The following is a 17,017-nucleotide window of genomic DNA, read 5'->3' as shown; positions in this document are numbered from 1 at the left end:
ACTGAGAGGAAGCAGAGTCATTCCACCCCACGCTCTCAAACTAGCCAATGGCCAGTTGACTCTCAAATTTGCAAAAGATGTCAGCCAAGATCAGCCTACCGACCCATAGCTGGTGGAAGATTCACAAATGAGCCCAGCTGAGGCCAGAACTCACTATGAACTATGAAAATTATTTTTTAGAGCTTCTGAGTTTTGACACAGTTAATATACATTATTGGAGCAAGAGATAATTGATACAAATATAGTCAAGGCAGCTATATGAAGCTGAGTCTTGAACAATGATAAGTGAGACCCTGTTGGAGGAGGTCATTGAAAGGATGTGATTGCCAATTGACCCATGAGCTGAACCTGGGCACTCAGAGGCTCCTCATCCCTGCCCCCATCCTTGGAATATGGGTTCTGCTTGCTTTTCCCACTCCCAGAGGCTACTCTAAAAACACAGCCTTGAATGGGTAATGCGGTGTTCCAAACACCCACATGGTGCATGTGACTAAACCCAGGTAAAATCTCTCTATAAACTTTTAAAATTTGGCAAGCAAGGGCAGGGGATCCATTCTACTTGCTGCTACCCAATACAATCCTCCCATGTAAGTTTCTTTTGCTTATGAAAACTGCCACCTACCAACCTGGAGTGGCCTGGCTTTTCTTCTGTCTCTAACTGCCTTCTTCATTCAGGGGTCTGATTTCAGACTGCACCAGGGAAGATCCCTAGAGGGTTGTAAACCAACAGGTCCTACTACCTGTGACTGGGGCCAACTGGTTTAAGGCCAGATACTTGGCAAGAATAGTGTGTTCATGAAGACAGAAAACTAGAGCCAGTCAGGAACTCTCACTGGAGTTGGGATTCTCCACAATGAGAGAGGGTAGAATGGGTTTGGGGAAGACTCTTTGGGTAATTCGAAAGAAGAGGAAGGCATGGGACTGTGAAAGAACTATCAATCCAGTCATAGGACTATGCTGCCTTATGTGGAAAGAATTACAGAATAATGCACAAAAAAATAGATCGTGGTAACATTGAATGATGTAGACTATAAATATAACAGAAGTTCAAGTAAAGAGAATGAAGGAGAACTGGAGACACCAAGGCAGGTTTCATGGGGAAGCAGGAGTTAGAAGGGTGCTTTAAAAGATGGGCTAAGTTTGATAAAGGACAAATATTCTTAACAATTTTTTTAGAACAAAGAGCAAGACTTATTAAACACTATTAATGTGAAATCATTTCTTTGTTTGAGGTTATTGCACACAGAAAAGATTATGTAGAGTTACTACAATTTTGAAATTAATATTTAATTTACTAAAGTTACAAATGGAGAAGCTTAGTCATGGCTTTTTTTTTTTCCACAAAGCATTTAGATTTAATTTACAAACTTGTGATGCTATTTATAAATCCAGTAAATTTTAAGTATGACTTTTAAAGAGGATTTTACAGCTTAGTTAATTAAATCCCCTTAAATATTTTAAACAACATTTATACATTTAATATATTTGATTTTCTTTTATATGCAATTCAATTATCTGAATAACAGAAAAAGCTCCCAAAGAACTCAACCAATTCTTATAAATCTAATAAATTAGAGACATAAATACAGTAAATCTTAAATTATTGTAAGCATTACAATATTATTTGCAAACCCTGGTAGAATTATCTTATTCCTTTTAACTTAAAATTACACACTTAAATCAATTATTAGAGCATATATTTCAAGCTAGAATAAAATGGTTTGTCTTGTAGATCAGTGATTTGTGACTGAGAGTAGTATTCCTGAGCTCCCTTTGGGGGGGGGGGCATTTGGATGTGTGAGCGGTGCTTTGTTCCTTACATCGCCTGGGGACTACTACAGGCAGTTAGTGGGCACAACCGTGGATGTTAAACCTCCTCCAAGAAGTGAGAGCCGAACCACGTCCCTTGAGTGAGTTAGATAATGTTGTAGTTTGTGTTCTTCCAGAAGCCAACTGTGACAGAGGATTTAAGTTCAAGTAATTGCTTTGGGAATGAAGGAAACACTAACAAGTACGTGGGAAGTGAGACGGGCATAGAAATTGAGCAATAGAATGTGCTTTACCAAACTGGTTACTACTGAGGGCAACTAGAACATCATTTAACTGAGGAAACTCCGGGAGCCAACCCACAGTACGAGCCCTTGGATTATCTACTTTGGGGCAAGAGAGCTCGGTATCCATATACCACTTTTCCATTTTCATTGATTGAAGCCTGCTTCAAGAGGCGTTGTGTGTCTTAGACCTCAGGCAAAGCATAGAGGACCCTGGCAGTCAGAGAGAGCCCCTAAGGGCAAAAGCAAAAACAAAATCCAGATGTTCTAAGCTTGTTTCCGTTTGTTTGTTTGACTCTTCAGATTGCAGCATGCTATTCATTGAATAGAAATAAAATGAGTTCAAGTTGGGGGATTTGATGAATGGACTCTTTCGCTTCCCTTTGAAAGAGTTGGAGCAATCCGGAGGAGAATGCTCAGCCAGGCTTTGAGGTGTCAGAGAATCTGATCCAGTAAGTTTGAGCCTCATTTGCATCCCAGAGGTAAACACGTGTTGCTTTGAACAAGCAAGCCCCAGAAAAACTAACAAGGAGAAGAGAAAGGTAACACTGGCCTCAGTTCTCAAGTAGTCACGCCTGCTCTCTGACACCCACCTCGTTGCATGTGCAGCTGGGTGGTGAGGGATGCCACCCTCCCCAGTCTCCGACAGCCCTAGAAAAAGGCTCTGAGATTTGAAATCCCACAGGAGAGTCTATAAAAGGAAAAATGGAACAGAGCTGAAATTAAAGATGTAAAACAATGTTTATTAAGGACTAGGCCCACGGAAATGTTTCAAGGGGGCCTGCAAATTGTCTCAAATTATGTGTCAATTTTTGTGCGAGTGTGCCTTTTCCTGGGCAGGGAGTCCACAGCTTTCATTACTTCTCTAAGGAGACCATGTCCTTCACTCAAGAAGAAATTCAGTAGCGGTGGAGGAAACAGGAAAAAAGGAGAGGAGAGTAGCTAACACCCACAAATGTCAAGCATTAATTGTGTCATGACCCTTCCAAGAACCCTGCTATCATGGTGAAGAACTCAGACTTAGAGAAATTAGGGGATTTATATGCTCAAGGACACAGCAGGCAAATGGTGCAGTTGGCAATCCAACTTCAGTGCCTGTCTGACTCCAAAGCATATGCCATGCCCACCATGCTGCCCTGTTGTCTCCAGAGGGTCCTGGAGCAAAGCCCTTGAACATGTATTTTCCAAACATTCTTACCAGCCATGGGAGAGAAGGAAATAATTTCATGGAAACCGAAATGATCCATAAGAAACTTGATAAAGTGCAGAGTGTTTTTATATGGCCATTCCCTCTAGGATGCACAGACCTCAGCCCCATGGCTATAACGACTCCTGAGTCTGCACCTCGAATGTCAGAGACTGACATTAAGTCTCCTCATTCCACAGAGAGAGAGAGTACACATTATATCCATTCCCCAGGCAATTAAATGAAACTCATTTGATGAGAAATTATTCATTAGAATTACTCTAAAATTATCAACATCTTGTAATATCTAAATTTAAATTGAAGTTCATCTCAGTAGGGTAAGAAGTTTCAAAAGTTCCAAATTTGTAAGTGATAAGCTTGGAATCCTTACCTCCTTGTAATCTTATTTCCTCCTTCACTACTCCCCTCAAATTTTCCTGGAGGGACACTAGGGGCCTCCTCATTGCCAAATCTAATAACTCACCTTCTAAATAATTTAATATTTTCCCTACATAAAAAAAGATTACAGTTTCATTGTGAGCAATTTAGGAAACACAAACAAAATGAAAACCATACAAATAACGCAAAATCCCAGCTCATAAAATATTAACTGTGAGCCATTTGGTGCCTAGCATATCTTATAGACAGATGATAGATAGACACATGTATTTTTAATAAATATGAGAGACCAAAATATTCATGTATGGAGAGTCACAACGTTCAGCAGTAGGAAGGTTCCATCCATGTTCATTCTCTGTGTCGTCTCATTGAAACAACGTGAAAAGAAAGAGGCATGATTAAGAGAAGCTGAAATGAAATTGATTTCCATTAGAAAAGGCAGAAAGCAAGTGGTGGGGAGAAAAAAGAGGGTCTTGGAGGCAGAAAAGGAGACTAGACTGGGCTGAAATGAGAGGCCATTTTTAAGGGGTTTTGAAAATGACACTGGAGATTAATGAGAGTTTGTTTATGCTTTCTGTCACTCGTCCCTTCAACAAATATTTATTTGGAGTCTACTCTGCACAGTGCAAAGTGCCATGGATCCAGACATGGGAAAGATCTGCTCTTGAGATGCTTACAGACTAATGAAGAGCTTATAGACAAATCAGCAAGCAATTCCAAAGTGGTATGACATGTGCCCTTACAAAGAGAAGCATGGAAGCTAGGAGAATGGAAGCATCTAACCCAGATTGGGCCGTGAAAAAGGCTAAGCCCAGAGAAGACTTTCTAGAGGTACTAACAGATGACCAGGAACTGAAGGGCAAGACGTTAGCCAGACAAGAGGTAGCATGGGGGTCTTCTCAGTAAAAGAGATTTCTATCCACAATAACATAACACTGCAGAGAATGACAAGGCAATGGGCTGATGTGTACCTAGGGCAGAGAAGCCCAAAGGAGACAGAAACTCTGTAAAATTTTCTTGTCCTCTCATATCCTCGAACATTGGCTACACAATGTGCACAGGGAGCACAAGTCTATATTACATGAAGATATGTCCAGGTGGTTATTCTCAATAGCGTATTTGTCTCATCAACAAATACATCTAAATATGATTAAGGCAAAAAGAAGCAAAGAGTAAAACTTAGAAGGAGACCAGTTGCAGGATGCACAGAAAGGACTGTTCTGATATGATCACTAATAGAAGAAAAGAAGGAAAAGGGAGGAAGGAAAAGAGGAACAATGCTTGGAAAAGAAGCGGGTTCTCCTTCACCAGAGGTATCTCAGCAAAGGAGATTACCACACTGACTATGTAATGGTAAACATTAACTTCTTCTATGATTCAACAATTTGGGGGTCAAATAACAATAATATTTCTGAGATACAACCATATTTGCTTTTTCTATATGTGTGCATAGAAGAAAACACAAAGAATCACATAAACATAAAGATGTTAATTGTACCTATTTCTGAATGATGAAATTACAGGTGATTTCTACTTTAATTTGTACCTTAATGGATGTATCTCCTGATCCTTATTTCACAATAATAAAATACTATATAAACATTTCAAAGTCTTATTTTTGGCCTTGTTAGTAAATATTTAAGTATATGTAAGCACAGAATGTATATTTAAATGTGATATATTAAGAAACTCAAGAGATTACTCTTTTCATGTGAATTGCTATCTTTCATTTATTATTTTTGATAACAGTACTTTGCACAGAGTAGGTCCTCTATAAATCTATTGACTATTGATTTCTGCACAATAGGCCACATTTCTTATATAAAAAGTACCCACATCATTTCTGGAAACTATTTTAAAGTAAGAACTCCACTCGACAAAACAAAAACAAAATATAAAAATCACTATAACAAAGATAAAGAGAAAGTGATAAATTAGAAAAATAATTGTCTAATATACAAAAGGAATGGGTTGGTATGTAGAATATATTAAAACATTATATAGATTAATATTTAAAAATAAAAATTTGGGCAAAGAATATAACAGAAACATAAAAAGTAATGACAAGAACAATCTCATTTTCACTTGTGATCATGGAAGAGCAAACAAAAATTATGAGAGAGGCACCTGGGTGGCTCAGTCAGTTAAGCATCCAACTTTGGCTCAGATCATGATCTTACCGTTCATGGGTTTGAGCCCTGCATCAGGCTCTGTGCTGACAACTCAGAGCCTGGAGCCTGCTTTGGATTCTGTCTCCCTCTCTCTCTCTCTGCCCCTTCCCGGCTTACACTCTGTCTGTCTCTCTCTCAAAAATAAATAAACTTAATTTTTTTTAATTATGAGCTAGCACATTTTTAGCCTTCAGATCGGCAACATTTTGAACACTCATATAATATAAAAAATTGTTTGATATAAACTGCAGTTTTGGGGGGGCATCTTTGGCAATATCTGTTAAACTGTTTAAACGTGCAATTCCATCGATGCAACAATTTCACCTGTTAGCTTTTTCCATGTAGAATTAATTGCATATGTCTTCAGAAAGGACCTTTATCATCATTCTTTAAAAGAAAAATACTATGACTATACTTCCATAAGACAATGGCTAAATGTTATGTACATTCGTAAGACAAATGTTATGCAGGCATTCTAAATATAGTTTTATCATTTTTACAAATACACATTCACATGTAACCCACAGAAAAAGATTTCAAAGCATACACATTAAAATAAACATATGATTTCCTCATGGCCTTAGATGGGGGAGAGAGAGAAAGGTTAGGTTAAAACAGACATATTCTAATTTGTATTGTGTGATTTCTTTGATCTTATATTCACATCATGTCTTGCTTGTAAAGTTAATCAATTGTTAAAGAAAAGAAAGGAAAAAGGACAATTTTATGTTGCCTCACAGAGTTTTGGATAAAGCAAGTGATAAGATCATCACCTAATTCAAATGCCTAAATTTCAAGAAGACCCTGATGCCAAAAGATTTGAAATGACTCAAAAAGGGGACATATTTCTTATGCCCTAACTGTAACTCAAGGTCTGACTCAAATTCAATGTTCTTCCATGCCCTTCAGGTGCACTGCAAGCATTCTTTAATTTTGAGCACAATATCAGTAATTTTTGTGATTTAGATGACAACGATCTAAGGTAGTAAGTCTTCACTAAGTGTAAGCAGATGTGTGCACCCCCCGTTATAGGAAACAGGATTGAGTAGAAATTAATTATAACCACATTGCCTCCCAGATTAATCATAATGAGCTTGTAGTAATGCTTCTACATGCACTGCATGATAACAGTCGATTGAAGAGTTTATGGTCCTAATTATTTAGTATTAAAGGCCTCATTCTGAGGTATCCCAGCAACATTCAGTTAGACCAAAAAAAAAAAAAATGGAGCAAATGCATTTGTTTAAACAGAAATTTATAAGGCATTATAGTTGCAGGCATGAGAGTCACTCAGGAAATCACGTCAATAATTGGAATTTAGTGATAAGAAATCTGCCCAAGTGATAGTACCAAGCATTTTGAATTTGTAAATACAGATGTGTGTGACAGCTTCTGAATGGCCCAGTCAAAAAAAAAAAAAATCTATTTAGAGACAACATTGCAATGTCTAGTGGGATTGACTGTCTCCCTGCCCACAACCCCCCCCACCCCCCGCCCCATATCCTTTCAGTAGAGACATTTTCTGCTGTCCACATTTCCTAAAAGAGACCTGAACCTTTGATGTTCAATGCCAGGATCAAGTAACAACTAGGGATCATTTCACCGTGGGAGAAAAAAATTGCGTTTGGCCCCATGTCCAAATTCCACTCCATTGTTCATTTACCAAAACTAAATTATAATAAAAACAAGATTATGGACTTTATATAGGCCTATAAAATAACTCCGGGAAATTACAGATCCAGAAAAAAAATAATCAAAAACTTCAATATCAGCTGTAAAACTTCCTAAAAATGCAACAAATAATGTAATAAAGAACAGAGGTAGAATTTGGCTCGGAATTAAGTTGCCCACCTGCAAGTTATTTTTAGGCGTCCCCAAGATGGAAAGGAAAACAGTAAAAAAAAAAAAACTTTCCACAAGTCCCTATAAAAAAGTGTTCTGTGGTTGAATCTTCACTCTGATTCCAGACCAAGCTTCGGCTCAGCTATGTACAGACTTTGAATAAACTAAGGATAGAGGAAAATAAACAAGAGAAGATAAAAGGAAAGACAAACATGGTCCACTTTAGAAAGGAAGAAATGAAACTCTTTTAGCTAATCATTTTAAAGGTATTTCCTTCCTCCTCATTCATGCTCCAAGAGAATTATGCTCACTGTATAAACAGCCCATGAGACAGGTTGCTCGAGGAAAAGTTTTAAAATCTATTTTCTCTCTCTCTTTAGCTTCCAGAAAGTACCAAGATTGGGCAATAGAAAGTTACTTTTCAGGTTGGGTGGAAGAAACAGATAGGGAACAAACCGTAGTGTGAAATGCCTTTTGTCTCTGCAAATGTATCTTCTTAAGCACTCCCGATCTGTTAGCAATGAATGGCAATGAGGTCACAAAGTGAGTGCCAGCTTACATCCTTCTATTTGGGGGACGATGCATCATACAATTATCCAACAACAAAGTGTATCCTGAAGGCCAGCATCACTGGGACTGATTTTTTTTTTTTCCAGCAAATTCTACAAATTGCTTATTTCAGATTGCGAGGGTCTCTGAATTTGACATAATACCATCTCAGCGACCAGATCGTGTGGCTCCACAGACTACGTGTATTTAGAGAAGTGTAGCTCAGGTTTAGATATAATGCAGAGGTTTCAGGTTAATAATAGAAAGTGGGAGCCTGGGAGCTTTCTCTTTAGCTCTCTCTGTCTGGTTTCCGTCTCCACCACTCCCAGGGAACCCTTCTTGGATGGTCACCAACGACATTTATTTTCTGAATATTATGAACACGTCGCCAGCTTATCTCACTCAGCCTGTCAACGGCGTTCATCACAGCTGGCCACTCCTTCCTCTGTTGGGTCCTGTTCTCCTTTCTTTCCTCCTCCACCTCTGGCTGCCGCTTCCCTGTCTCCATCTTCTGTAGAGAGTCGTCCTTTTTACCTGTGGGGCATGTGTTCCAAGACCCTCAGTGGATGCCTGAAACTACGGAGGGCACCAACCCCTATATACTATGCTTTTTTCCTATACATAAAGGCTTTTGATAAAGCTTAATTTATAAATCAGGCACAGTAAGAGATTAACAGCAATAACTGAAAAGAGAACAATTATAACAATATACTGTAATGAAAGTTATGTGAATGTGTGAATGTGGTTTTCTCTCTAAGTATCTTATTGAACTGTAGTCACTCTTCTTCTCGTGATGATGTGAGATGATAAAAGACCTCCATGATGAGACGGAGTGAGGTGAATGATGTAGACGTCGTGATGTAGTGTTAGGCTGCTATAGACTTTCTGCCAATTGGGCGGAAGGAGAATCATCTGCTTCCAGACCGCAGTTGACCGCAGGTACCTGAAACCATGGGAAATGAGACCATGGATAAGGGGCCACTGCTGTCTAGGCATACACCACACTTCAGTCTTGGGCCTCTTTCCTTCTTTGTCTTTATTTTTTTTTCCCTTTAACGGCATCTATTCTCTGCCTTTTAATATCACCTCTCATCTATGTCCAATATAAAAATTCCCCCTGAGCTTTAGTTTCCTATATCCCAATGTGTCCACGATATCCCTGCCAAAATATCTCGTAGTTACGGTCCAAAAAAACCCTCTTTTTACATTTTGAAACCCACTTCTTTCCTTCTTTCCTACCTTGTTAAGTGGCATTGTCTTGCATCTAGTCGCTCAAAGACAATAAGCCTAGAAGTCATACTTCAATTCTTTCTTTTCCTGGGCTCTCACGTCCAATTCATACTCACATCATTTATTTTTATCCTCAAAAGCCTATCTCAATGTTTTATCTTCTTTTCCATCTGCAAGGCTCCTCACTTGGGCTGAGGATCTCCTCACTTATGCCAGATTACAGGAGTAGCTTGCTGACAGTCTTCCTGCTTCCATAAATGCTCACTTGAGATCTGGTTTTCACAATGACATTTAAAAGTACAAATTGTGCATTGCAATTGAATGTGAACATAAAAATTTCTCCTTAGATTAAAATCCTTTAATGGCCTTCCACTGCAGTAAATCCAAAGTTCTCAACAGGACCCATAAGTTCCAACCTTATTTTCTCTCTCTAGTTCACGTATTATGTACTTGCCATGCCTTTTGTTCCTCAATAAAATCAACTCTTTACTACCCCAGTGCCTTTGCACTTGCTATCTTATTTACCTGAGGCTTCTTCTCTGCTTCCTCTTCTTACTCATCTTTGCAGTACTTGCTTATCCTTTTTATCTTCAGACTCTAGCTGTCCCCACCACTGTCCACAGTTTCTCTCTCCTATACCATAGTCTCTGTAGGGCACTTATCAGTGAAATCATCTTGACCATTTCTTTATCTCTTTTTTATTGCCTGTCCCCCTTACTTCTAATGTACAACCACCTTGCTGAGAATAAGCACTTCATTTGCTGCTGTACTGACAGTGCCTGGAAGAGTGAGTGGCATATTGTAGGCATTTAAATATAGATGTGTTAGTTGAGCTAATGAGGGAAGGAAGGAAGAATTAAGAAGGAAGGAAGGAAGGAAGGAAGGAAGGAAGGAAGGAAGGAAGGAAGGAAGGAAGGAAGAAAGGAAGAAAGAAAGAAAACCAGTAGCAGAAAGGGAAGGAATGAAATATCATTTGCACAATGAAACCCACAGTCCAGTGGATAGGGTAGACATGAATAATTATAATGCATTAGTATACACAGTAGAAAGAGTAAGCACAAAATAAGATAGGAACACAGACAGGCTGTAACTTATCTTCCCTGGCAGGAAATGATTAAAGGGGAATGTTTTTGAACTATTGCTTCTGGGGGTGCTTGTGGCACCAGGATTTGCCTTGATGCCCTTATTTTCTTCCTGACATTGTGCTTTTTCCACATTGACCTCCAGTTAGAGATTTTTAAAGACACCTTAAAACCCAATTCCACAGAAACCGTAAGATCTCTAGAGGGAACATAGACATCATACCACGAGGTTAGAAAAATGGAGAAGTTCAACAAGTCTTAGAATGTTGGGAAGGGTGGAGCAATAACCATGGAAGTCATTTAATAACATTCATTAAGACTATTCTTTGAGCATTAAATGTGCTGAATGAAAGCCTTGCAAGGAAGAGCTTTGTGACAAGAAGCAAGCATTTAGCAAATACCAAGAACTTTGTACAAATGCCCAGTTATGTCACCGCCTATGTCATCCTTCAAGAATCAGTTCAAATGTTTTTTCCTCTCTGAAGCATTTGATCAATCATTCCCTTTCCTGAGCCCCTGTGGACTTCTATTATGACACTCATGACAGTGGATAGTGATATTTAGTCGGCACATTGTATTAGTTTACTTAGGTTGCTGTAGCACAATGCCATAAATTGGGTTGCTTAAACTACAGACATTTATTTTCTCACAGTTCTGGAGGCTAGAAACCCAAGATTAAGGTGCCATGGGGATTGGTTTCTGGTGAGACTTTGGTCCTTGGCTTGGTTACTATTTTTAAAAGGTAAATATCTGCTTGATTATTCTTTTTTTTTATATTCATCTATTTATGTTGAGAGAGAGAGCACATGCATGCACACATAAGCAGGAGAGAGGCAGAGAGAGAGGGAGAGAAAGACTCCCAAGTAGGCTCTGCATTGTCGGCGCAGAGCCTAATGTGAGACTAGATCTCATGCACTGTGAGATCATGACTTGAGTGGAAATCAAGAGTCATCGCTTAACTGACTGAGCCACCCAGGTGACCTTCTGCTTGATTATTCTTGATTCCACCATGCTGTAACTAAATTTATTGGAATTGTGTCAATATTTGTAAGAGGCCTACTTTAATGGTTACCAACTCTCTAGTTTCAAATTTAAGCACTTTCTCTTTTAGTAAATTTGATCTGAAGACTGATTCAATTAAAATAAATAAAAAGTACCTGATGGCTCATTTTCAAAAACATTCTGTTTACCCAGGCTACCTATATGTCAACTAGTGTTTTTTCCTCTCTTTTACAAGTTTATCGATTGATACTTCAGTCAGAGAGCCAGCCTTCTCTCAGAACACATGGTATTTGGAAGCAGAAGAGATGGATATAAACCCTGGCTCCAATACTCATCAGGCCTTTGGCTTAGGTTAGTTGCTTTTTGTGTTATAACAACAGCCATGTCTACTCTCACAGGTACTGTAAGATATCATGCTTATGAAAAAGTTGTTCAAACCATAAACTGTTAATCTAGAATTCCCACAATCATGTTCTAGAGTACATTAGAGTTCCTTGAGATGTTAATAAATGTTCTACAAAAATATGGCTAAGAAAACCACAGTGAGTTTCTGAGACTTTAATATGCTAATGTGCATCCTGAAGAAGGAAATGTGGTATGCTTCACCTCCTCAAACTTTTTCGTAAATATAAACACTTTTTTCAAGTTTTACCAATTCTCCCTGAAGAAAATATTCCTTAAGTGCAGGCCTTTACAAGTTTTAATTATATTTATACTGCATAGCTAACTAGTGAACCACTCAATCTACTAAAAAGATTTCTCTACAAAACAATTGCAAGTTATTTGTTATGGATAGCCTTCCTCATTTAATTAAATACAACTGCATATTTAAAAATTTTTAGCATTAATATGTAATCAAAGCATATTTATTCTATAACTCTTCATAATAGTGACAAAAAACAAAGTTCAATCAAAGAAGTGTAAGAATTTTATAGTTGGAATGAGAAAATATCAGTAAGGGAAATTAAACAAGATCTAAGGGCACCTGGGTGGCTCAGTCAGATAAGCATCTGACACTTGGTTTCAGCTCGGGTCATGGTCTCACCGTTGCTGAGTTTGAGCCCTGCTGCAGGCCCTGCGCTGACAGTGCGGAGCCTGCTTGGGATTCCCTCTCACTCCCTCTCTCTCTCTATTACTCCCTCTGTCTCACACTCTCTCTCAAAATAGTAAAATAAACTTTAAAAAAATAAAGAAGATTTAAATTATTAGAGGAGAATTCCATGTTCACAGATTCTAAGATTCAGTATTATTAAGATGGACACTATTCTTGGTTGATCTGTAGATTCAACTCAAACCTTTTCAAAATTCCAGCAGTTTTTTTTTTTTTTTTTTTTGCATAAATTGAAAAGTGGTTCAAAATGTATGTGGACTTGTAAAAAGGTAAGATCTAAAATAGCCAAAACAATTTTGAGAAAAATTGCACAAAACGGGAAGACTTTAACTTTCCACTTTCAAACTTCATGTAAAGCTACAGTTATGAGGACAAAGTAGCACTGAATAAGGATAAGCATACACATTAATGGAACAGAGTTGAGAGTCTAGAAATAAAGTCTTACATTTTTACTTAATTGATTTCTGACAAAGACAAAAAGCAAGCAATTAAGGAAAAGTATACCTTTCTTGATGAAACAACTATACATCCACAATAATATGAACTTAGACTCTGGTACTATGCATAAAAATAACGCAAAAGTTATTACAAACTTAAATATAAGAGCTAAAATAATGAAACTTTTGGAAGATAATATAGGAAAACATCTCATGGACCGTGGGTTAGGCAACAATTTATTAGATATTACGTCAAAAGTAAAGTCTATGTGTGAGGAAGACTAATGGCCTCTCAGGGAGGCCCATTCCTGTCATAGCTACATGGCAAAGGGTAATTAAGTTTGCAGACAGAATGAAGTTGCTAATTACCTGAACTTCAAATAGAAGTATTTTCAGCTAAGAAGAGCCAATGTAACTACAAGGGTCTTTAAAAGTAGATGAGAGGGGAAAACGGAAGTCAGAGTCAGATAAAAATGATACAAGGCGAAAATTGACTTGCTGTTTTGGCTTTGAGGATTGAGGAAGAGGGCCACAAGCAAAGGAATGTCAGTGACCTCTAGAAGATGGTACAGGCCAGGTAATTCATTCTCCCCTAATAAATTTCAGAAAGGAATACACATCTGCCAACACCTCTATTTTAGCTCTGTGAGATCCGTCTCAGAACTCTGAACTGCAAACCTTCAATATAAATATATATTGTTTTCAGCCACTAAGTTTGTGATGATTTGTTACAGCATATATAGAAATCTATGTAGGAGATAATCTTTAAGATCTTGGGTTAAATAAGGTTTCTTAGATATGATACCAAAACCATGATGTATAAAATTTTAAAAAACAGTGAGTTTGACCTCATCAAAATCCAACCTATCTGTGCTTCAAAAGACATCATCAAGAAAATTGAAAAATAAACAGAAGAATATATTTTGTAAATTATGTGTCTTATAAAGGTTCATATCTTGAATATACAGAAAATATTTATACTTCAATAATAAGGAAATTACCCAACAAATGTAAGCAAGCAATTTGAATATACATTTGAATGAAGAAGATACAAAAGTGGTTAATAAGTATAAAGAAAGATGCCCAACATTATTAATCATTAGAAAATGCAAATTAAACCACACTAGATACCATTTCACATTCACTAAAATGGCTTTAATAAAATAGACAGACAATAATAAATGAATGTGAGAAATGAGACATCATATACATTCTAGTGGCGATATAAAATGGTGGAGTCACACTGGAAAACAGGGTGAGAGTTTCTTAAAAGGTTGGAAGTAGAACTACACTAGGATCCAGCAATTTCACTACTAGGTTTTTACCCAAAGAATGCAAAAATAGTAATTCAAATGGATACATGCACCCCGATGTTTATAGCAGCATTATCTACAATAGCCAAATTATGGAAACAGTCCAAGTGTCCACAGACTGATGAATAGATAAAGGAGATGAGATATATATATATATATATATATATATATATATATATATATATATTAGTCATCAAAAGAATTTAGATGGAGCTAGAGAGTATTATGCTAAGTGAAATCAGAGAGAGACAAATACCATAGGATTTCACTTATATGTGGAATTTAAGAAACAAAACAAGAGAGCATAGGGGAAAAAAGAGAGAGAGCGAGAGGCAAACCAAGAACCAAAATCTTACTAAACTGATGATACCAGAGGAGAGGTGGGTGGGGAGGGGGATGAAATGGATGATGGGGATTAAGGAGTGCACCTGTTGTGATGAGCACTGGGTGTTGAATGAAGTGTTGAATCACTATGTTGTACACCTGAAATTAATATTACACTGTATGTTAACTAATTGGAATTTAAATAAATTTTTTTCAAAAAGTTAAACATTCATTTGTCCTATGGCCTAGGAATTCTACTCTTAGGTATCTAAGAAAAATGAAAAGATATATCCATAGGAAGACTTCCACACGGATACTCTTAGCCACTTTATTAATGCCAGACAAAAATTAGAAGAGCCTAAATATTCCTCAACTGATGAATGGATAGACAAAGTGGTATAGCCATGCAACGGAATACTATTCAGCAATAAAAAGAAATAAACTACTGATACATGGTACACTCTGAACAAAGCTCAAAAACGGTGTGCTGAATGAAAGAACCCAGACACAAAAGAACATATATGACATTATTGTTTTTATGTGAAATATCCACAAAAGGTATACCTGTAGAGATAGGTAATAGATTAATGGTTGCCTGAGGTGGTAGGGGTAGGGGATGTGGGGGAAAGAGTTTTATGGTTAGCGAACACAAGGGATTTTATCGGGGTTGGAGATGTAAAACTGATTTATTGTGATGGTTGTACAACTTGCAAATTTACTTTAAAAATCATTGAATTGTATACTTGCAACAGGTGGACTTTATTAAGTATAAAATATGACTCATTGAAGTTATAATAGTGTATTTGTTCTGCATTAAAGATGCAGCTCTAAAAGTTTCCCCAATTCTGATCTGTGATTTTTCTTCTATACTTGGTTTAACACATTTCCCAAAAGAATAACCCAAAGTCAATGAAAAATAGCTTTTGATACCATAAAGTCCAATAGAGAAAGAAGTTTTCAGCAACATTTCTGCCCTGGAAACAGATATGTAACTGCAAAATTACATCTTTTGAAATTGGTTTATACAATATACCAACTGTATAATGTTGACAACTCCCAACTTAAACATTTTCATTGCTTTGTTACGATGAAGCTTCTATCTGAAAATAGAGCTACATATTAAATGACAAAGGGCTTATCATCTGTCAAGGGAAAACAAAATAAGAAATAGGCCGAAAGCTTCACCTCATGTCTAACTTCTCATTCACTATGAAGTAATTTATAAGTAGCAAGGACTTAAAAAAACATGATTCAAAATATAAATTTGATAAACAAATTTTTGAAAATGCTTCATTAACTCTTATTGGATTATTACTAGTCACCTCAACCGTTTTTTCAACAAGCCCCTGCAGTTAGAATTTATAATAAAATTGAAGATAACAAAACATATAATTCACTAACATTTCATGCAGTGAACCATTAAACAAAAGACATGTTTGCAAAATCAAAACCTAGATGTATTTTTATTATTATTTTCAAAGGAAGAAATTCTGGAACACATCCCAGACACCGCATTCAGAACAGAAATTAAAGCAATTAAAGTCTCATTGAGAATTACTGATAATAATAAAACATAAACATGGGTCTCACAGTCTAGCTCTCTAGATAAGTTAACATTATAGAAGAGACGAAAACAAGTGGAAATTTCAAATCTTTCATCTTTTGGTTACTATTAGCAACGTTTGCAAGGAGTTAAGCCAAGATAAGGGATAAGCAAGGAATCAAGGATCCAGGAAAGAATAGGATCTTAGGACCTCCTTCTTCCGACTCTGGTTTATAAATACTGATTTATAGGGGACATAATATCCATAGGAATCACATTAATGACATTAAATCCAATACTCGAGGAAAGAACTCAAACTAAATTCCATTAAGATGATTTCAGAAAGATGTGATTTGTTGAGACTTTAAAATATCTATAGACAATATGATTTGGTGAATAACTCACTCAATGAGCATCAGTATGAAAAATAAGTAAATAAAATCTGCAAGTATCTTTGTCATTATTCTATTATCTATTAAGAATACACTGAATGTATTTATTATTCTATTGTAGATTCCTCAAAATCTCAAATGATTAGCAGTAACTTCTCTAATAAAAATGCTTAGTATTAGTTAGAAATTTCAAAATATGAATTGTATTTTATTGTAACATTTTTTATATCACATTTCCAGAATCCAGTGGTCTAAATTTTTGTAAAGTTTTTTGTGTGTTTGAAAGTTCAGTAAAATTTATGCATATAGGGAAGGTCTTATTTGCGAAGGAGTCATAAAATATATATCTTATAACCATCCATTAAATCCACTCCACTATTATGAA

The sequence above is a fragment of the Neofelis nebulosa genome, chromosome 3, assembly GCF_028018385.1.
Source record: "Neofelis nebulosa isolate mNeoNeb1 chromosome 3, mNeoNeb1.pri, whole genome shotgun sequence".
Taxonomy (NCBI): Eukaryota; Metazoa; Chordata; class Mammalia; order Carnivora; family Felidae; genus Neofelis; species Neofelis nebulosa.
Note: the sequence above shows the minus strand (reverse complement) of the source record.